We start from the raw sequence: 23645 nt of genomic DNA, 5'->3' as shown, positions 1-23645 counted from the left end.
CTTTGGGGACACCTCCAACAATGCTGTCAGGATTTTATCTGGGGACTGGCAGTCTATTTTATGTCCATTGCACGGACTACACAGTTAAATTTCTTTCTTCATTAATGTGTTTCAAAATTTAGTCTCCAAAAGAGCAATGAGTCTACCATTTGGCCCTTCCAGCTTTGTGAATAGACCGTTAACCTCCCAGAGATACCTTGAACACTGTTCACTGGTTCATTGCCTGAGTGTGTTGTGTGTGTGAGTGTGTGTGTGTGAGTGTGGTGTCTTTAGCTTTTGAATGTTCTAGGCAAGGCTGGTTACTTAATCTGCAGGGCTCAGTGCAAAGTAAAAATGCAGGACTGCTTTTTCAAAAGGCAGGAAAAAAAGTGCCATTAAAAATACTAAAGTGTACCCGGCCTCACTGTGCCGCAAACCAGCATGAACTACCACCGCGCTATTACCGTCTTCTCACTCGACGGCCACCTCTTCCAAGGGGAATACGCACAGGAGGCCGTGAAAAAGGGCTTGACCACTGCTGGCATCAGAGGAAAAGATGTCGTTGTCCTTGAAGTGGAGAAGAAGTCGGTGGCCAGGCTGCAGGATGAGAGGACGGTGCGGAAGATCTGCGCTCTGGGCGACAGTGTCTGCATGGCCTTCTCAGGCCTCACTGCCGACACAAGGATCGTCATCGACAGGGCCCAGGTGGAGTGCCAGAGCCACCGGCTAACGATGGAGGACCCGGTCACCTTGGAGTACATCGCCCGCTACATCGCCAGCCCGAAGCAGCGCTGCACGTGTGGAGCAATGCGCGCAGGCCGTTCGGCTTCTCCGTCCTTATCGTGCGTCTCAACTTGGACGGCACCCCCAGTCCACCAGACTGGCCCGTCGGGCACGTAACGTGCCTGGAAGGCCAATGTCAAGACTGGGGTGATAAGTCTGTGTGTGAATTTCTGGAGAAGAATTATACTGACGAGGCCCTCGAAACGGGCGATCTGACCATTGAGCTGGTTATCAAGGCCCTTCTGGAAGTTCAGTCAGGCGGCAACAACATAAAACCTGCTGTCATGAGGCGTGGCCAGCGCCTCCAGATTTTAAATCCTGAAGAAATTGAGATATATGTTGCTGAAATTGGAAAAGAAAAGGAGGAAAACAAGAAGAAGAAACAAAAGAAAGCATAATGATGGATAAAATGAACTTGCTGGGAGAGATTTTTAAATTCAAATCATGGGTGATTCCCAAAATGACGGGTCGGCATTTCCATTCCATTTGTCTGTAGTGTCCAAGCATCCTACAATAAACTTACATATTAAAAAAAAAGAAGAAGTACTAAGATGTAAACCTTTTCGTTTCTTCTGTGGCCTCTCTTTTAAATTTTCATGTTTATGTTTTCCAAACCATGCTGCTGAGCCATTTAGTTTATATTTTCTAAGTTTCTCTTTTAGGTTTTCAAAAATGTCATGTCTTGCTTCCCTAGCTTACCCTTTAATCTTATTTGACTTGGTCTTTTGAAAGGCATTTTTTATCATTGTTTAGTTCAACACCTTACCCATCATTCTTGAGTCAGGACTTTGGGAATAAAGAACATGAAAGGGAAATAATTTCTGTGTTTTGTACCAATATTGCCACCTCTTGGCAACACTGAGTTAAAGATAAATGATGTGGTGATCCAGCAACTTTCCATCTTCAAGGCCAATGCCTTCGGTTATCTTACTAACTTTTGAGATTTCAAGTGTGTTGAGTAGTTATGGCTTTGTAATGAATTCTCAGTCTCTGAAGAGAATAATAACAATGAAAACATAAAAGCATTTCTCTTCTACTTACTTGAAAGACAATGGGATGATTCTAGCATTTTTCTTCATGGATCAAATCATTGTACCTGTACAGTTGAGTTGCAGGGATGAGGCCAATTAGATCTCTATCTACTATTTTCCTGGTGTCAGAATGACTCAGCTCATACTCTTGCCCAGAAAGAACTCCAACCCAACTTGAGCCTTTGTTTAGGTTTCTACTATTCAGTTCTCTACTGATGGCATGCACCTATTTATATCTCTATAGTTTCCTGATGCACCAATAAACTCCCTCACAAAAACCAGATCCTTCCAATGGGCTGTAAATTAGGACAGTTTTAACCTACATTTGTCCTGGGCTCTCAAAAAAAATTTTTTTACTGGAAAAATTACATTTAGATTTTACCACTTTTCCATCTTGTAATCACATATTTTAACTAAATAGTCATGTGTTTATTCAACTTATTATATAGCAGAGAAGGTAATTTGTATTTTGAGTTTACATCTATTACATATTATATATTTCTGTTAGTAATTAGTTACAATGATGGACTTTTGTGACTTTTCAAAGAATAACTTTTAAATTCTTGCTTCAAATGTATGCACTTCATTTATAAATAGAACCATTCAGAAAACACATGCATGGTTCATAATGGTGTTATAACAGCATTGAGAATGATAGAGAGGTTGTATTAATCAAAGGATGAGAACCCTAGGAGAAAAAGTTTGGAAAACTGAGATTTGGTTAGAATTATGCTCTCAATTGAGGCATTTAATAGTTTACTCTTCTGTAAAATAATAAAATTCAGAGCAATGTCAGCTTCCCAACTCTGAACATGATATAGAAAGGATATGTAAAAGAAAAGATTAACGTGATATTTCTGCACGCACCCAACCTATGGCTTGGTGGAACAGGCAGCACTGGTTCATGATGGGAAACTTAAGATGCTTGGTCACATAATGTCTTGTTGTTGGGCCTTCACTTCAGTCTTTACCAAGGCCCAGCAACAAGCCAGAAGCTGTTTCTTAAAAGGAGAATAGTTAAATGTCTGATTTAGTCCATGAACTGTCCATATGAAATGAATCGTAACATGTTTTCTATTTTTTAATAATTATCTATGTTTCTTCATGTACAAAGCAAGACTCACTCAATACACAATCACCATGTTGTGTTAATTGGTAGATCTTTACAGAGTGTTTTCTCATATTTGGCAGGTCTCATTGTTCTTTTATATTTTACATTTCTCTTCCATTTTTTAATTAACTTGTAAATTCAGCAGAAGTACTGGCATTTTGATTTAGATTGTACCAAATTTCTCTAAATCAAAGGATTTTCAAATTCTTACAAGTAGCTTTCATATTTTAGACTTTTATTTCATACTTTCTTTTTGTCCTGTATAGAATGATGAGAGAATTTTTCAGCTCTGTCCTCCAACTTAGTAATTTTTTTCCTCAGGGGTGCTTATTTTGATATTTGGTCTACTTGAGATTTTTGTTTCGATAATCTTGTTCTTTTATCTCCAAAAAGTTCTAATTTAATCCCTGTCAAAATAACTCATTTTCATTTCAGAGATAAATAACCTGTTTTATAACTCTGAGGTTATTAATTTTACTTCATTTAAAATTCTGTCTTTATTGTTCATTGTGCATGTTTTCCTATTTGTGGTTTCTTAGGCTTCTCTTTCTGTGTTAGTTTTCAAAAAATATTTTCTGTTTCTTGTCCATGTTGTCATTTTTAAAATTTGAGATTTCCTGTTGACATGTGTTATTTTGTTTTTGTTTGAAGCAATCTGCCTCCAGTGATTCTGAAAAAGAGAGTAGGATGGAGCATTTGATTTCTCTTTCTTTTGGGCATGAGACTTTCCTGATTCTTCTTTTTTTTTTTTTTAAAGGTTATTTATTTATTTATTTATTTTTAGAGAGAGGGGAAGGGAGGAGAAAGAGAGGGAGAGAAACATTAATGTGTGGTTGCCTTTCGCACACTCCCAACTGGGGATCTGGCCTGCAACCCAGGCATGTGCCATGACTGGGAATCAAACCGATGACCCTTTGGTTTGCAGGCCTGTACTCAATGAATTGAGTCACACCAGCCAGGGCCTTCCAGCTTCTTTAATTGGTCAGAAGTTACTGTTGGCATCAACCAGCCTTTCCAACCTGAGAATTAAAACTAACTGCTACAAAGGGGTGAGCTGGGGGGGGGGGGCAGCAATGGGGAAAAAAATGGGACAACTGTAATTGAAAAACCAAAAAATAAAATTAAAAACAAAACAAAACAAAACAAAACAAAAAAACTAACTGCTACAGTCTAGGGGAAATGCTTTCTTCTCACTTCAGTGGAGGTGTGGAGTGAAAGGATGATGAAGGCAGGATGGACCCACCAGGCTGTCTTAAATGCTCCAAAAGTCATTCCACTGCTCTGATGGTTTCCCCAGCTCCCCGCAACCACCACATCCAGGCTTAGAGCATACTCAGGTCTTCTCTGATTTTTTGTAGTTTGCCTCTCTTGGGCTGAATTTTGGACTCCTGTTTCCTCTGTCAAAGCAACTTTATTTGCTTTCCATCTTTTGGGAATTGGTCAAATTTCTGGTATACCAATAGATTTTTAAAAGGCTGGTAAGCAATTATTCTCATGTGTACACACACATGCACACATGCACAGACATACACACACTTTTCAAATTTCCTGTATTTCTGGGGATTTGGGACAGGAGAATAAGCAGTCTATGTTTTCAGTCTGCCATCTTGATCTAATTTGATCTGATGTTCTTCAAGTGATTTAGGGTGCCTTTTGCAATTCCATAATGCCTCAAACCACAAGTTATCCCAGCTGAAATATTCACAGTCTTACAGCTTAAAAGCACTGGAGATAAAGCTACTGGAACATAATGACTCATAGTAATGAGGTTTCATTTGAGGGTAATATGAACAACTGGGGACTCCGGTCTTTGCTCTCTGAATTCTGGAATGTTCTCACATTGGGAAAGGAGGACGTAATGGCTGGTTCCTTGGCTTTTGTTCACAGACTCTCTAGCATACTGTCTGTTTGATGGATGTATTTTCTCATTACTGGTGACAATTCTACCGGGGGTGATTCACTAGCAAACAAAGGCTGATGCAGTGCGTTTGCCTTCTCTATGTACTCATGCTTCTTCACTTCGCTAGATACTCCCAATGTCCACTTCCCTTACTCAATAAATCACCTTTTAATGAGAAAAAAGTACAAAATATTAGTCATGTGAGGATTTAGATCATGTTTAATATAACACCAGTGAAGGAACTTTCTCCTTAATCCAGTATTTGTCAGGAGCCACAGCCTGTGGTAGCCAATAGTTTTGTGAGGCACCATCTGAAGCCCAGCCAGCTAGCTCCTGAACCAGTCTGGGGCTCAGATGGTTTGTGCTCAAGTCCTGCCGAGAGCTGAGACTCAGTCTGGGAGTTAGGCTGTAAATTAGGAATGACTCAAAGTTACAACTTTACTAAATCTGATTCTCTTTCTCTTCCTATTGCCTTTTCTATTTTTCCAGTTTTCTATTCTTCTATATTGACCAGACCCTCTTGGATTCAATGTTATACTCATACCTCAGATTAAGGGGCACAGGAGTATGATGAGAACGTCAAGCTGCCCCACCACTTCCATAGAGAACACATAGATGGACTCTCTCCCTGGTTTTAAATCTAATTCTTGCATATCAGGGACCCAGTGGCAGATGGTGAGGTGCCCCTTGCTCATCTCTATTTTAGGTCCTGCCTACAAATACAATTAGTCAGAGAACAGGTTGATCACAATGGTTAGACTGGTTTGTGTATATGTGTGTGTGAGTGTGTATGTGTGTGTTTTCTCCTAGACTCAAAGAAGTGAGGGATGAAGCTCTAAATGGAGAGTGTAGTTATATTTATGTAGACTAGACTCTTTATCTGTAGGGATAAGACCTCAGAGTCAACAGCAGACAGTCTCTGAGGTGCAATCACAGATGGGGTTCTCCAGAAGCTAAATGGAGTTTGGGGTGTAAGATTTTTAAGGAATCAGCAGCTGAGAAAGGAAGGATGGATACTGGCCAAAAGAAGTAGTGAAATGGTGTTGTAAACTTGAAAAATCTTGACCAACTTTGTGGGGACATGGAGGTGAGAGAATATCCTCACTGCAGTTGTCCTGATCAGACCAAAACGGTGCCATCCTCATACTCTTGCCTTCCTCTGGTGCTGGGAATGTATTGGCCCCTAAAGGGGGTCACCTAATGTGAGGAGGCTCTAAGCAGCTGAGGTAGAACCCAAAGGAGCTGACAGGGTAAGGTATCTGCTGACTGCACTCCCTTGTATCACAGCCAGTAAGTATGCAAGGTTGCAAAATATAAGTGAAGACTGCAGGGATGTGGATGGCAAATATTCCTGAGTTGAAAATTGGAATGTTAAACTGGGAAAGTTTTGCTGGAAATATTTGCTGTCTTGTTGATTCAGAATATTACCGATGAGACTTGGGACTTCTTGATTTCTTCTTAGTTCTCTTTTGACTTCTTTTTCTATGTCAGGTAAGATGTTTCCTAATGCACAGCTTTCAGCCCACTGTTCAGATTTCCTTGAGATATCTGATAACTCCATAATGAATTAATTTTCATTTTCCAGCACATGCTAAACTGATCACACAGCAGAATATATAATAAGGCCAATTGTTAAACAAATGGCCCCTTTGCTCTTACAAAAGCAGAAATTGCACAGAACTCTACAATGGCCATTTATTTGCCAAGAAATTTCACATTTTTTGGCATCTTATAATTTAATGGACTGAGTCATTAGCTCTTGTTCAAATAATACTCCATTCTGGATCTGTGTGTATTACTGAGTTAACTATCTTTAAATATCTCTACATGTATTTTTTCAGCTATAATATCAACCATGTAAAAAAGATGTAGAAAAAATACTTTAAGAAAATTTACTTAGCAGTTGTTAGCTTGGCAGGATGGAAGTATAAAAATTAAAAACAAATGTGTACATCACTCCAGCAACTTTTTTCTCCCTGAAGTAACACATTTTTGTGCTATCTTGATCATTTCCATTAACATATAAACATGTTGAAGAAGCTCTTTCCATCTAACATTCCTTGTCTTGACCTTATTTCCTACCTAGCTGTCACCCCATTACTCTGCTTTTTTGCAGCAAAACCTTCAGAGTTGTCCAGATACTCGCAGACTCTGATTTCTCTCTCCAACTCTGTCTTAAATTAACTCAAATTAACCCAATGACCGGTAGATAGCTAAATCCACTGGTCAGCTCTCCTTCTCATTTTACTTGGCCAGTCAGCAGCTTGTGACGTGCCAGCCAACCCTCCCTCTTCACACATTTCCAGAACAGCCTCCATGGCTTCCTCCTACATCATTGTCCTTTTTTAGACCTTTCTATTCCTCCAGGTTTTTGCAGTTCCAGGGCCCTAGAACTCAGTCCTACATCCTCTTTTCTATCAGTATTCATTCCCTTGGTGATTTCATCCAGTTTCAATGTTTTAAATAATATTACACTAGTTTCCTAAGAAGACTAGCAAATTGTCACCAATTTGGTGATTCAGAACTGCAGATAGTAGTCTCTCTGAGTTCTTGAGGCTAAAAGTCCAAAGTCCAGTGAAGCGGGAGGTAGCAGTTCTTGGAGGAAATATTTTTAGGTATGATCAGGGAGAAATACAATCTGTCTCTGAGGGCAACTATAAACTCTGACTTCAAGGGTCTCCATAGTGAAGAGCAAACTAAATTGGCTCCTACTTCTCCCATCGCTTCTGCAGGAACCAGAGAACTTTGAGTGTGAGCCAGGCTGAGCAGGAGAAGTTTTATCTTCGGTGAGAGGCTTCTAGGTGCTGCCTCAGATTCCTGCAGCCTCCAGCATCTAGTTTTCTCAGGGGTTCCCACCAGATAAACCATTAATATTCTTATTACTTGTACCATTTAAAGTTTTTTATTTGCATTATTGTCTTTGAGTCTTAAAACAAGTTTACCTTGCAATTGGTAAGACTAGGGGTTTCTTTGGCATTTTCCAGATGAAACCTCTGAACTTCAGAGATGTCAAGGCCTGCCTTGTGCAATAATAGGAAAGTGGGGACTCAACTTCTAAAACATCCTGCTGACCTTCCCTCTCTTCTGAGGCTTCTTTACTTTTTGTTTCACCTGACTGCCTTGAGTTCTATTTCTGTATTTGAATTGAGTTTTTAGTAAATGTTTGAAAAAGGTCTTAGTAGAAAAAATTTTCTTCTCCTTTCTTCATCCACCAATATTTAGAGTTGGCAATCCATCTATAACACACTTTAACCTTTTAGCAGAAGCTTTTTTATTTTCTGCTTAAATCAAAAAGGGGGTTCATCAAGTATGTCTGCAATAAGCACGTTGTAAATAAACAGTTGTAAAATGAAGATGTATTGAGTTAAAAAATAGTGAGAAATTGATTTGACTAAATTGTGTTAAGATTGTCAAGTCAATCTTAATCACTTCATAACAGAAGTGATTTACAATTTTTTGTACAATGGTATAGTAAAAATAATCAAAGCAGGTTATTTACCTGTGTTTTTGTAAAGGTACTATTTCACTCCCTTGAGGTCTCAGGGACTTATGATTAAGTTTTCTAGTGGTAAAGAGCATAGGCTTTGGAGTAAGACAGGATTGAACTTGAAGCTCAGCTATATTATGAACAAATTATGACTCTCAAATACTTTACTTAATCCTCAGTTTCTTCATCTGTAGGATGGGAATAATAACCACTGCTTGTCTTATAGGATTGTTAATATTTAAAGGGAGGGTTTTGAAGCAATCAAATGGTGTTGTGGCCATGGACCTAGGATGTTGAATTCTTCCCTGCTTGGGCTCCTCCCTTGCCCACATGTTCCCAAGAGGTTTGTAAATACCTGAGACAATAGCAGATGGGGGTTCCACTCACCTTTTAATTAGAGGCTGTGCAGAATTCTAACATTTCAAGTAAGGGCTCCAGTAAAAGGCTGAATTAGTACTTGCATGCTTTAGGCTGAAATGAGGTCCCTTATATAGCCCTAGAATCTACCTCCTGGGATCTGTATACTCACATTTATATGTGCATATCAGGAAAGAGGCCGCAGACTTCGATTTAGCTCAAGTCTATGGTATGGAGTAGTCAAAGTTCAAGGTAGAGAAATAACATAGGACCACTAGCAAGACATGTCTCCATGAATTTCCTGGGTGCTGAGCAGTCATACTGCACATTTTCCTTTCCTTCAGGGAGGACAAGAGAAAAAAAGGGGGTGAGCAAGTGTGCATCAAATAAAGAGGCTGGAAGCAGCCACATCTGTAAAGGGCTGCAGCGACTATTGAATGAAGATGTAATAAAACACCTGCCCTACTATGTGCCCAGTAAGTACTGACTGTTGTAATGATTATTGAATTTATTCACACAGTGGTATCCCTGAAAGTTCCCACAAGGAACCTCTGTTTTGGGATCACTTTCAGCCCCGTTTGTGTGCAGGTGTGTGTTTGTTCCTCACTGATCTCTTTGAAATTTCCCTAGATCAAGTCTGTTTTCTCACACTTGATGAAGCAAAGTAAATTCACAGTTGCTAGCTTCTAGGTCTTCATTCACACAGTAACAGTTGAGAACTCTGACTTGTTTTCTAAGAAGTATTTTATTTGGTTAACTTAATTTTTCTAGCAGAAATTACAGAAATCTAGAAGTTATATTCTGTTGTTCATAAAAAGAAATTGGACTGGTGAAAAAAAAACAACACACTCAATGTGGACTTCTCTCTTGTTCTGTAATTTTTAGTAGCTTTGAAGCCATTATTGGAAGGAATGAAGTTTGGCACCTCCCCCATGGCATAGCTAATAGCCATTTCAAGATCATTTAACATAGCAGTTCTCAAGGGGAAATAAAATCTTCTTTTGATGACAGCTATAGCTTCTGACTTAGTTTTTAAGCTTGATTTTTAAGATGGTGACAGAGTGAGGAACGTATTAGACTTTTTAACTTTGTGTTTACTATTGTAGTACATGTGACTTCTGCCCTGGCTGGTTTAGCTCAGTGGATTGAGCGTCGGCCTGCGAGCTAAGTGTCGCTGGTTCGATCTTCCAGTCAGGACACATCAGAGAAGGAAAACTCTGACTCCAAAAAACCTCCGCTGCCTTGCAGCATACCTCTTCAGGGGAAAGGCTAAGGGAGTAAACCCCGACAGAAAATCTGGAGCCGGAGTCCCTAAGGCGGTTTGATGTTGTAGTCAACACCGGCAACTCCTGTGGCGCACCTGAACCCAAGCTGTATCGACTCCGTCTTTCCCTTGGACCCTTCAGCTGCGAAGAGAGGGGGGGGTCTGCTGCATGGGCAACAGCAGACCCTCCATATTACCCTGCCCAGGCTCTGTAGCTTCAGCGTCATCGCAAGATGTCAATTCAACACGGGAGGAGACAGATACCATGTCACTCCCAAGTCGGACTGCACAGCCATTCTCGGCGGTGCAGATAGACTCTTGAGAAGCTACACCATCGTCTCTCGAGACGGACGGCTGCCGATATGCATGTGACTTAAGGAAAAGCAAAGATACACTTTCACACCACTTAAGGAGTACTTCCAGAATGTTAAGCAGAAAGAGTGTGAGTATGTGGTTTATTATTTTTTAAAAATTGTTCTACAATTACAGGTGTCTCATTTCCCACTTCTTTCTCCCTTGCTCCACCCACCTCCTCACTCTCCCACAGTAAATCCCCATTTAGTTGACCATGTCCTTGGGTCATTTATACTAGTTCCTTGACTAGACCCATCCCCTTCTTCCCCCCCCTTTCCCCATCCCTCCTCTCCTCTGAGCACTGTCAGTCTGTTCCTTGTTTCCATGACTTTGGTTCTATTTTGCTTATTCATGTATGTTGTTCATTAATTTCCTGTATTAGGTGAGATCATATGATATTTGTCTTTTGCTTATTTCACTAAGCATAATATTCCCAAGTTTCATCCATGCTGTAGTAAAAGGTAGGAATTCTTTCTTTCTTTCTGCTGCGTAGTATTCCATTGTGTAAATGTACCACAGTTTTTTGATCCACTCATCCACTGATGGGCACTTAGGCTGTTTCCAGCACTTAGCTATTGTAAATAGTGCTGCTATGAACACAGGGGTGCATAAGTTCTTTTGAATTGGTGTTTCAGGATTCTTCGGGTATAATCCCAGCAGTGCAATCACTGGATCAAAAGGCAGTTCCATTTTTAGTTTTTTGAGGAAATTCCATACTGTTTTCCACAGTGGCTGCACCAGTCTGCATTCCCACCAACAGTGCACTAGGGTTCCTATTCCTCCACATCCTCGCCAGCACTTGTTGTTTGTTTATGATGACCATATTGACCGGTGTGAGGTGGTATCTCATTGTGGTTTTAATTTGCATCTCTCTGATAGCTAGTGATACTGAGCATCCTTTCATATGTCTATGGAGCTTCTGTATATCCTCTTCGGAGAAGTGCTTGTTCAGTTCCTTTGCCCATTTTTTAATTGGATTGTCTGTATTCCTGGTGTTGAGTCATATAAGTTCTCTACATAATTTGGAGATCAAATCCTTGTTTGAGGTTATCATTGGCAAATATGTTTTCCCACACAGTTTGTTCCCTTTTCATCTTGCTGATGTTTTCTTTCACTGAGCAGAAACTCTTTATTTTGATGTAGTCTCATTTGTTTATCTTTTCCTTTATTTCTCTTGCCCTAGAAAATATATCAGAAAAAATATTGCTATGTGGGATAACTGAAATTTTCCTGCCTGTTTTGCTCTAGGACTTTTATGGTGTCATGGCTTACATTTAAGTCTTTGATCCATCTTGAACTTATTCTGGTATATGGTGTAAGTTGGTTGTGTGTTTATTGTTTTACCTTTCTTCTTTGCTATCTTCCTTGCACTAGGCCACACTGTGGGTAGATGATGCTAAACAGCCTAATCAAACTGTATTACTTTTTTGTGTCAGACACACACAACAACGATCTAGTGAAAGGAGATTCTGCACAGACATAGCTCAGTGTAGTTTCCCTGTACGAGGGACCATATGAAGGGTGATTTAACGGGATACTCAAAAGCACCATACTTCTAATTCATTCCGCCCCTTGGTTGCCATGCGCACACGGTGCCCTTGTTCCTGCTTATCCACTTCTAAGGATTCCTCAGTTGAGTACATTCTATCATACCTCTAGCTGCAGAACTCAACCACCCTCCCCCAGATTGCACCTGGTTACAGGGTATAGAAGGGCTAATATTGGATTGCTTTGAAGGCTTTTTTTGTTTTTCTTAAGTGTCCAGATCTTTAGGTTAGATTCATGTATAACTTAGCTTTGCATGGGTTCCATTCTTTGCCTGAATTCCTAGGCTTGTGGCCACATCACTCCTATCTCTTTATTCATTGTTCACTGTTCTCAGACTCTGATTCTCCTGCTTTCCTCAGTTAAGGACTCTTATAATTATGTTGAGTCTTCCTGGATAATCAAGGATAATATTCTACATGCGGATTCTTAATCTAATCAAATTTACAAAATTTCTTTCATCATGTAAGATAACATATGCACAGGTTCTAGGAATTAGGATGTGAACTTTCTTCAGGGGCCATTATTTGGCCTGCCACACCATGTTACATACCAACATTATCAGATTAATGTGTCTATCTTCATGAAACCTTAAGTAAATAAATGATGATACCAATGTATAGAAGATAACCCCTTCATTGCCTAAAAACTTCGATTTGTTTGGTTTGTGTTGAGGACTTGTCCCTTCAAGTTGTGCTGTCTTATCCCAGGCCTGGATAAGTAACCCTTGCTTGAAGATGTTGTAGCCAGGTTGGCCTTTGGAAGAGAGTTTCATTATTATCAAAGCCATGCACAGTCCACTGTGTCATCACATAGCTGCTTTGTCCATGAATCCATTGAACACAAGCAGTCTGGCTGAGGAGGGAGAAAGACTAATATTTGCAGAGAGGTTCATCCTGGTAAATGATGGCAGGTCTCTCTGCAGTAGATTAATGTGCTAAACTCAAGTGTTATAACAGCTTCTCAAAGATTTCTTAAACCTTTGTGTTTAAGATGTACCAGCTGGTAGAAATTTCCCGTTGGAAACTTTGAAGAAATGCAACTGTCTAGTATTTGGTTTGAGTATGGCTTTGGTCCTTTAGGCCTGGGGTTCTGGTGCCACAAATTGTGACAAATTCCATTATGGTCTCTCATTCATCATGGTGGAATGTTTTCCCTCCCCTGTGCTTATGAGCTGAATCTTGTGGTTTTCTTTGGTCAGTGATATGTGGGTGGAAGTGCAAGTGTTCGAGTCTGAGCCTAGGCTTTAAGAGGCTTCATGCATTTTCACTTTCCCTATGACACTTCTGTCATGTCTTGAGGACCACGTGTCCTGGTTAGTCCACTGGTGCAAGGAGGATGAGAGACATATGAAGCAGAGCCACCCACCCACACCCAGCTTAGATCATCAGACTCTTTGCTGACAGGGAGATAGATGTATGAGCAATACTGAATGATGGTTCTAAGGCACTGAGTTTTGTAAACATGACAAACCAATAAAAAATTAAACAAACACTTAGTGAGCTGCATATCTGTTTCATACTCACAGATGTCATGTACTTGGGTGGGAATCTCTTTAGGCATCACAAGAGTTTCCATCTCACATGACTGCCTTTGGGTAGGTATTTGTGTATGTATTTATTTTTGGCCGAAACCTTGTTTTCATTTCTTCTTTGCTTTTTGTTTTTTCTTATTGAATTTATTGGGGTGACATTGGTTAGTAATATTATATAGGTTTCAGGTGTCAGTTCTATAAGAGATCATCTGTATATTGTATTGTGTGTTCACCACCCCAAGTCAAATCTCTTTCTATTACCATTTATTCCCCCTGTACCCTCTTGTGCCTCCCCCAATCTCCCTTCCCTCTGATAATCCCCATACTGTTGTATGACTTTGAGTTTCTTTCTTTTTTTTTCTAAATCCCTCCGTCTTTTACACCCAGCCCTGCAACCCCCTTCTCCTCTGGCAGCAGTTAGGCTAATCTCTGTCTATTTCTATCAATGAATCTGTTTCTATTTTGTTTGTTTATTTTCTTCATTAGGTTCCACTTACGAGCAATATCATATGGTACTTGTCTTTCTCTGACTGGCTTATTTCACTTAGCATAATGTTCTCCAGGCCCATTAATGCTGTTGCAAAGGGTAAGATTTCCTTCTTTTTTTATGACCTCTCCTTTGCTTTTAAACATTGCCACTTGGAATCAGTCAACTTCAGCACCAGCTATCTTCACTGCCACCATAAGCTCATTTTGATTACTTTCTGCTATTATGTCTATAGAATGCCTTTATCCATAGTGTCTTAACTAGGGGAGAAATGGATGGTGGGGCTGATTAGCATCTTCTCTTCCACCGTCTTTGCTTTCTGTCTTCTGCATGGCATTGTGTCAGCCATCATTAGCCAGGGTTTGAGCCAACCTCTGGTCGCTCAATGTGCATCTTACATAAGCTCTCCCCATTGCAATGACTTTGGATGATCTGAAATTTTACTTTGTTCTCTCTGGATGAGCTCCTGTAAATTCCTTAACAATATATTGACTCTCCAGTCTTCAACAATCTTTCCACAATACCTACAATTTCTTTTGAGTATAATTCTCTTCTACCCACTTTAAAAATATATTCCTAAGCCTCTTGAGCATATATGAAGCACAATAAGGCAGACAGACCCACTTGCTGTTTGATGGAAAATTTCTGGAGAACACCATGGTTTGGGGTTCTCCCATTCTAACTCTCAGATCAGTTTTTTTTTTTTTTTTTTTTTGCCTATTAGAACATCTCTTTTTAAGCAAAATCTTGCAAAGACCATCAGTAGCACTTAGTGATTGTCATCAGCCTTTGTCCCCGGTTTGCCTCCTAGGGCTGTTTAGCTGAGCAAAATCTTTCTCCTGCAGCTGAATTCCTCAATGACTGGCTCTGTGTACTTACCTGCTTCCATGGGCAACCAGGACCTCTTTGCAGTGCAAACAGTCTGATGCTGGAAGAAGCTGTCTTCTGTCCTTCTTAGTCTGTGTTTCTTATTCCTTCTGAGTTTCCCTTTATCACAAAGAATCAGAAGCAACAGCTATTAATTGTGCTTCATGGTGAGGCAAGGATTGTTTGCTTTCCATATAGTGACAGGAAGACCTGACATCCTCACCTATTTCAAGTAATAATGTTCATACTACATCCTCTTTTGAGAAATCATTTAGAGCCTTCATCCCGACAGTCTTTTCTGTGTCTTAAGGAACTGAAAATGATACATGTTAGTTGCTTTCACAAAAGGTTGTTTATTTTAAGAATATAAGCAGCCTGAAGCTGGCACAGGAAACTCATCATGATTTGTGGCCCTCTCAGGCCCCTGCTGTTTTTTGTCTTTTTGTTTTTTTTTTAATCTTTCCCATGGTCCACATGACCTCTTTTTTCTTGGAGCATCTGTTTTTATTGTTCTCCATCTGCTATTAACTAGCTGATCATCTCTTAATGTCCAGTGAAAGTACAGAGGAAACCAGTTAATGGACTTCTTTAATTACCATTATCCTGGTTCTTTTTACAAGAGGCCACTGCCTTGGTCTCTGGCCTGTCTTGGGTCAGACACTCACACCTGCTCCAAGCAACGTCTTTCAAGTAGCGAAGAGTTTCACTCAGAATGGGAAGGCAGGGGGCTGTTAGGATATATCTAGTTTCCCTATTTCCCAACACATTTCCAAGGCCACTTAAATTCACTAAATGAAGAATATGAATGAAGAATATTTTCTCCATTGGTGCATGGCATGAACAATTCCGTCTGAACCTATCTACAGGTGCAGTTGGCTCCCTGCATCACTGCTTGGTGGTTAGTAGGGCAATTGGCCTCCAGGCATGTAGGGCATTCTGAGCACTTTTCCTGGGCATTACAAGGCTATCACTTCTGATATAGTATTGCTTTTTTTTTTTTTTTTTTTTGCCTTGATGTGGTCATTGATTCTGGTGCTCTCAATCCTCTTTCTTAGTGATCATGATTAATGAGCCTGTGAGATTTTTCTTGTCTACCTTTGTTGCTTGAGGCTGAGTCAAATCTGTCATCAGGATAGATCCTATAGGTAATCAAAATGGACAGTTCATTCATTTCTTTTCACTCAATGAATATTTAAAGAACACTTTGAAAGGCATTGAGGGTTTATAGCATTAAATGAAAGCAGCCATAATCTAGAAGAGAATAACAATCTCAAGTAATTAAAAGGGCTATGAATGTTACAAAGGGGAAATACTGGGCACTCTTATCAGAGAGAGAAGCATTGGACAGCTGGTTCTCATTCATTTACTCATTGGTGCATTTATTAAAACATACTCATTGAACACCTATGTGCTAGGCATTGGTCTGGCTACTAGCAACAATAAAGACTTCTATTCCACATGCTTTACATTAAAACAAGGAAAACGATAATGTTTAAAGGTTTAGATAAGTCCCTCAAGGAAAACAAGATAAGGGGCAAGGAAGTGATGGAAGAGCAGTACTACTTTTCATAACATGGAAACAGCAGAATTCTCTGAAGAGGTGACAATTGATTTGAGCCCTGATTGACATGAAAGAGGAAAGCTTGTGAATATCTTGGGGGGAGCATCCCAGACAGAGGGACCAGCAAGTACAAAATCCTGAGTCAGGAATATGCTAAGTACATTTGAGGAATAAAAAGGTAGCCATCACAGAGTCAGATACAGAGAGAAAGAGGAAAAAAGGAAAGGTGTCCAACTGGAGACATGGCCTGGGAACAGACCATAAAGGGCCTTTTAAACCTTGGAAAGAGAAGGATTCTGGATGTGATTCTAGTGATTCTAGTGAGATGGCTTTGAGCTAGGGTATGACACAATTTGATGAATCTGATGTATATTTTAAAAGGATCATCACAGCAAACTTGTGTAGAACAGATTCTATTCTTGAATCAATTTACTGCTGCTTGTTTGAAGAAACTATATGAATTTTATTTATAGGCTTTCAAATACTAATTATGATCTATGAACTGCAGAGTAGGCTTAGTTCCATTTTTCTCTTAACCAGAAATTTTCTAGATTGCTATGCCAAGGTGAAGGCAGATTTATTGGCATGAAATAACTAAACCATGACAATTCCATTAGGAAGACCTGATAGCATCTTTATAATGGCTGGGACTTTCTAAATATAAAAGGACAAAATGACATTACTCCCTTTTATAATATCTCATCTTCTATTCAGCTCTGATCTATGAACACTTTATTGGTCCTCTTGCTTGTGAGGGTACCACAAGCAAGTCAAGTTCAGTTGTCATTATTCATCATAGCCATATTTCATCCAGGGATAGACCCAGGAGAAAAAAAGACTTCTGCTGTATCTGCACAAACAGATTATGCTCAAGTTCAATGTAAAAAATGGCTGGGGTTAGGGTTCAGAGTCTAGAGTGGGTCTTGACCAAGTGCTAGGTGAAGAATTAGCAAAATTATACAAACATTTTGTTGAATGAGCAAGTACTTTGTCAAAACAAAATTTCTCTGTAAAAAGCAGCTGTGTTTTTGAAGGGCAGCCAAATGACATTTTGGCTAGAAGCTATTAATTTTCTTTTAAATAAGTCACTAAAGGAAAAGTCTTATGGACTTTAGCAGAGTGGCAATTTAACCAAATCACCAGCAGCAAAGCCATGAACAACTGAGACCTATGATTCTATAACTAGCTGTTGACTTAACACCCCCTTACACTGGGCATTTTTTTTTGGGGGGGGTGTTGATTTATCCTGGAAGCATGGCTAAATTTTACTGAAGATTTTCAAGCATAGGCTAGATTGCATTTTGGTAGAGTTCTTGAAAGGGCAATAGAAACCATGGAAAGGATGATTGGCTCAGATGACCTGTGAGGTCTACTTCAACCCTGAGACTCAATGATTGTAAGATCATCTTGAAGTCTTGAGCTCTGCTTTCTATAATATACTCTCCTGGTGATTCAAAATTAGTCTGTCGATCATCTCTTGAGTTCCTACATGAATTTGAGAAAAGAAATTTTCTTTCTGAGAAAAAACATGTTTCAGCCGTTGAATGTCCAATTAAACCTTGTTATTAATGATAGAAAAAATATGTGTGAAAAAATTGCAAGACAGCAGCTGTCCAAAAGAACTGCCATGATAAACATGTTCTATATCTTGCTGCCTCATTTAGTTGCCACTAGACACACAGGAATATTGAGCCTTTGTAATGTGACTTGTGCAACTGAGAATGTGAGTTTTAATTTTTACATAATTTAATTAATTTAGATTTACATAGCCACATGTGGTTGGTGGCCACATGTTGTCTAGTAGACAGCACAGTTTCCAGACAACCTGAAAAATTGTTCAATACTAAATAGCACAGAGGTCTGAAAATTTAAACATTTCTATTTTAATCCTAAATCAAGTTAAGAATGGTTATTTATCCACATTTTATCTTCAGTTCTAGTATATATTATGCATGTACAAATCCATTATTTCTCTTTCTCTGTCTTTGTTATATCTGTCTATCTATCTATCTATCTATCTATCTATCTATCTATCATCTATTCATCCATCTAATCTGTCATCTATCTAATATTTTCAATACCACATTCTGCAATGTGTGGAAGGAAATGTGAAGGAATAGAGGACAGAAAAAAAATGTAATGAAGGTTCTTTGTGCCCATTCAGAAGATAGAATTGTTATTTTCTTTTTCAAAAATTGAAATAGATTTTGAAAAAGGGGAAGCACAGAGAGGTTTACTTGTTTAATTTTTGATACCTCATTAGGACAAATCAGCTTTACTGGTGCCTGGAAATTCATTTGGAAGATTGAAATAATATACTCCTTAGAAGCAATTCAAGGTTTCAAAGCACTCTTTTCTAGGTCATTTGAATTTTGCTAACACTCTGCTCTTTAATATATAGACAAAGGTAATGGCTTTGAAGAATGAGAACTTTTAAAGAGAAGGTAGAAGTAAAGGATTAATGAATGGAATGGAGTTTGATAAGAGCTTGTAAGAGACTATGGTAATAGTTTAGTGGGCATATAGTAGAATTAAGATATTTAGAAATTTCAATAAAAAATTAATTTCTCTCTTTACCTCTACTGGATATTACATTATTCAAGGAAGCTTCATCTTAAACTAAATCATTGTGGTTCTAATATTTCTGTCCTTCACTTGATTCTCCTCATAGATTGATATAATTCTTCTACTTTGAACTTTAAATGGCTCCTCATTCCTTCAAAAGTCAAGGTGCATGCCATAAATATCTGTTTCTCAAAAGTTTTCACTGAAGTATACCTAATGAAAAGGACACAAACTTGAACCCAGGGAAATCTGAGGAGTGGCTTGAAGCCAGCTGCAAGTGTGACACTTTTATGTGTCACATCCATATTTTGTATTTCTCTGGCTCTAAAAATAATATTTTAAAGTACTTTTAGAACAAAAGACAAATGTGGAAAAAAAAAGAACCCTTCTTGAAACCCTGTTTCAATGGGTGGTTAGTTTATGTGTAAAATATTAATGTATTGAACTTATTAATTGCAGAAAATTGGGCTTAATTGAAGAGCAGTGAACTAATTAATTAGATGTGTCATGTAGACTATTTCTCTCTTGCATCTGAGTGGCACATATTTCAATAACTCAAACTTAAAGAAATATGTGAATATAAATAGTTTTTTCCTTCATTCTGACATGAATTTGTTAGAGTAATCTCTGGAGAGAAAGGTCCAAATGTTGCCAGAGGGATGAAGAGTAAGGATTTCAGTTTCCTTTCGGTGGACATTTTGATGAGATCTTCCCTTGAGAGGTACAAGGGTTGAATAATATGCAGACTGGAAGAACTTCTGATTCGTGAGCCAGCTCTCTTCTATTGCTTTGAGAAAGCCCTCCTTAGAGTAGTCTTTATTTTCAGAGAAAAGTTTATGCCTTTGATCTTTTACTTTACCACTGATAACTTTAATAAGATGAAAACGAATCAATAGTCTTAACTGTTAGTTCCCATGAGATCATCACTAATTTGTTTATCTCTCAAATTTAAATTTTTTGCATTAAATTTTTTATATTACAATTTATCACTTTTATCAGGATGATATATGCGCATGGTGAAAACATCCCTGCCACACTCTGTCGTTGGCTGGGAGCAGCCCATGGAAATGAGATGATGTGAACGTGGGGGTGAATTTCAGAGTGCAGGGGCTGTGCTGCCATTCAAATGGCTGTCCTTTCTGTAGCAGAAACACTGCTTTTTGTTTGACATGTTATGAGGATTCGTCCCCTTGAAGTGTGGTCTCATATCTCAGGCCTGGGTAGGCCACTATTGCTGGAGTATGAGGAACTTGCCTTTGAGAGGAGACTTTCATTCTTATGGTCATGCAAAGTCCATTTTGTCATCCTAGCTGCTTTGTTCATGAGTCCGTTCCCAGGAAGAGGTCTCTCAAAGATTTCTTAAACCCTTTCATATAAGGGCTCCCAGTTAATAAAATGGTTCTCATCTGAAAACTTTAAAGAAGGACAACTACTACTGACAGTGTCAAATATTTCAGATGTCAGGAATATCACCTTTGCCTAGACACTACTTTCTTGAGCCCGCCATCTTTCAGCTCCTGTCTAGGTTGCAGTAGAACAAGGAGGGAGGAAATGAGTGCTCCCTGTAACAGTGTCAGTGAACCCCCTTGATTTCCAGCCCTCTTTACCCTCCTGCCCACCATCATTCTTGCCCCTCCAAGACTGGAGTCTGAAGTCCTCCCCCCCCTTTTCTCTTCCTGTAGCTCCCTTTATACATATTCTTGGCTTTGACTTCCTCAGCGCCTATGAACCAGTTGACATTTCTCAATCCATTTCCTGTCTTCCAGGGTAAGTTTTCCAAGTTACTTCCCCTTTCACTGAAAACATTTTTAAGCATGCATTTTTTTTGTCATGTTGTTTATTCTAATGAATTGCCCTTTTTTTTCTCTTTTTACCACCCCATCAAGCACAATGAGAAAATTAAGAAGCAAACATTTCATTCTTAGTGAATGATGAAATGAACACCAATGCATTTGTTGTTCTTAGTCTCCTGGAGCCTGACAATTGCCACTCCAGCAGTTTTGTCTTTGTTGACTTGGCACCACACTTGCATTTTAGTCAATTTTTCCAGTTGACCCTATAGTCACTAAAATGCTCATTGATCTTTTTGTTTTTTCTTTTTCCTCACCAGCTATTTTCCATCAACTATGTTGCAAATTGACATGTTTTCACAGAAGACCACCACTAAAATGACTAAATATTGAACATGTATTCATTCTTTCAACCATCTGTAAATAGAGAACCTCTCTTTCTCAATCAGGTTTTCAGTATAACTTTTGAGCATATTAAATTATGCCATTTGAAGGTTTATTTGATAAGGAGATATTTGAATTTGTTCTCTTTCTGATCTAAAACAGATCTGAAAATGCCTACATTTAAGGTTTTTATCAAATCACTCCTGTTACTTGACTTACTTGCGTTGTTGACACCAGCTTTAAGATAATGTGAAATAATATGGATTTCTTTTGCCTTTAATTGTGTTTTGTGTTTGTGATTACACTAACAATTTTTCATGATTAATTTAAATGTTGCTGCAAAAGTGATCTTCCATGTATTTATTGCTAGCATTTTTTATATAAAACATTAAAATTAAGTTTATTTGCTCATTTTTTAACTTAAAAAAATCATCACCTGATTACATTTTTGATTGCTTTTAGAGATAGAGGAAGGAGGAGAGGGAGGGAGGGAGAGAGAGATTGATGTGAGAGAGAAACATTAATTGGTTGCCCTCTCTTATGCACCCAGACCAGGGATGGAACCTGCAACCTGGGTATATGTCCTGATAAGGAATCGAACCCATGGTTTTTGGTCTACAGGATGATGCTCCAACCAAATGAGCCACACTAGCCAGAGCTCTATTTAACTTTTGAAAGACATCTTGTATACAGGTTTTGTGTGGACATGTTTTCCACTCACTTCGATAAATACCAGAGAACATGATTGCTGCATTGTATGGTGAGCCTATCGTTCATTTTGTAAGAAACTGCCCAAACTGTACTTCATTGTACCATTCGCACTTCCACCAGCAGTGAGAGTTCTGTTGCTCCACCACTTTGCCAGCCTTGGTGTTTTTCAGAAAGGAGGGAAATGATATAGGCCAGAAACTTGGAACCTAAAGAAAAGATGGCTAAGTGGAGAAAGACAAATACCATATTATCTCACCTAATACAGAAATCTAACAAACAAAACAAACAAACAAGCAAAAGAGAACCAGAGGCATGGAAACAAGAAACATACCAACAGTGACCAGAAGGGAGGGGGGAGGGGGAGAAGGGGGAAAGAAAGGGAAGGGTTTAATCAAGGACCTAGTATGAATGACCCATGGAAATGGACAACAGGGTGGGAATTGACTATGGAAGAGGGGATGGGGTGGGTGGGGTGGGGGAGAGTGGTGGGCGAAATACATAAATTAATGAATGCTAGAAAAAAAAGAAAGGATAAGTGTTAAGGAAGGACTAAATGAAGATAAAATACAATCTTTTATTATCCTTAGTCTTAGCTGGTCTAATAGATAACTATTTCTTCAAAATGCTAATAGCAACAATGTATCAGTTGATTATATGTTGGGACTAAACAAATAAGAGAAGTATTATAAGGAATGAGAGGGAGTAATTGGGATTACTTTGTTATAAGGTACCTGTACTACCTGTGAAGTGGTACAGTGTTATTTGGATGTAGACTTCAATTAGTTCAAAATATTCACTGTAAGTTGAGGGAAACCACTAATTTTCTTTTTAATAAAGTATATTAATATACTAAGTGAAGAGATAAAATGGAAGTATAATCTCTCTTATCAAAAAAAAATCCTTAGCATGTTATTAAATTAAGAGTATTTATAACAAAAATACTTTTCTAGTTGGTCTTATTTTCAAACCTCTGGCTTGCGAGGTGGCCACTTAAGGAAAACATAGACAAGGAAAGTGATATATAGATGCTCAGAATGGCCAACCCACATCTTCAGGCCTTATCACTAGTAAGTGGCAAGGCCAGCACTCTAGGGTCCCAGTGTACCCTGTACATAGTTCCACTTCAGTAATAATTTTCAGTTCTATCTTCTGCTATCTATTTGCTGATTACACAATATAATTTAATGCATAAACATTTCAGATGGAGACAAAACCTATGGAAAAGATGCATGAGGAGGCAGCAGAGGAAAGGTGACAAATAGGTGACAGGGAGTGAAGAAGAGATAAATGATGCTGTAATTCGAACAGTCTTAAAGATTCTCATTCAAGTTAGAGGTGAGGCCATATATTAAAAGTGAGAACACGGGGCCAGGAAGGATACCTTTGCAAGAAAGGAACTTAAAGTGTTTGTCATTGCTAGGCCAGGAACTTCATGAATAGAGAAGAAGAAACTAGCAAAGGGTATGCAGGTAGACAGTGAGAAGAGAACATAGGGCAGAGGCACCTGAGAATGTGAGCTAGGAGAAGAGTTATTCCTTGTGATCAATAGGTTTGGAAAGCAATGAAAAAAAAAAAAAGCAGGCTGAAGAATTGTGTTAAGAATAGAAAATGATAAATGATAAATGACACATAAAGAAGACGATTGGAAGATGGATTGCTCTCAACCCAATTGCTGTTGGATGATGCTGTCATGTAGTTTTATCATGCATTGTTTCTATTAAATGGCATTTTCTCCTGTAAATTTATAAAGATAGCAAAATGAAAGAAGGTGCTTATAAACAAAGATGTTCTTCTGTGAGCAGTAAGAACACAAGATTTATTTGTACTGACTAGTGATAGAAAATGTACCTGCTTATTACATGATTATTTCCTTGCTTGACACAGAAAGGATAATTGAATGAGACACATCATCATTGTGCTCATGAAAAACTTCAG

General features: G+C 38.8%; 1 pseudogene; it reads left to right on the top strand.

The window, feature by feature from the left end:
* The first annotated feature begins 420 nt into the window (after nt 1–420).
* LOC150008284 (proteasome subunit alpha type-7 pseudogene) lies at nt 421–1160 on the top strand (annotated as a pseudogene).
* The last annotated feature ends 22485 nt before the right edge of the window (nt 1161–23645 follow it).

Source organism: Furipterus horrens, unplaced genomic scaffold, assembly GCF_987537825.1.
Source record: "Furipterus horrens unplaced genomic scaffold, mFurHor1.1.pri manual_scaffold_5, whole genome shotgun sequence".
NCBI classification, from domain to species: Eukaryota; Metazoa; Chordata; class Mammalia; order Chiroptera; family Furipteridae; genus Furipterus; species Furipterus horrens.
This window is presented reverse-complemented; position numbering and strand designations above follow the sequence as displayed.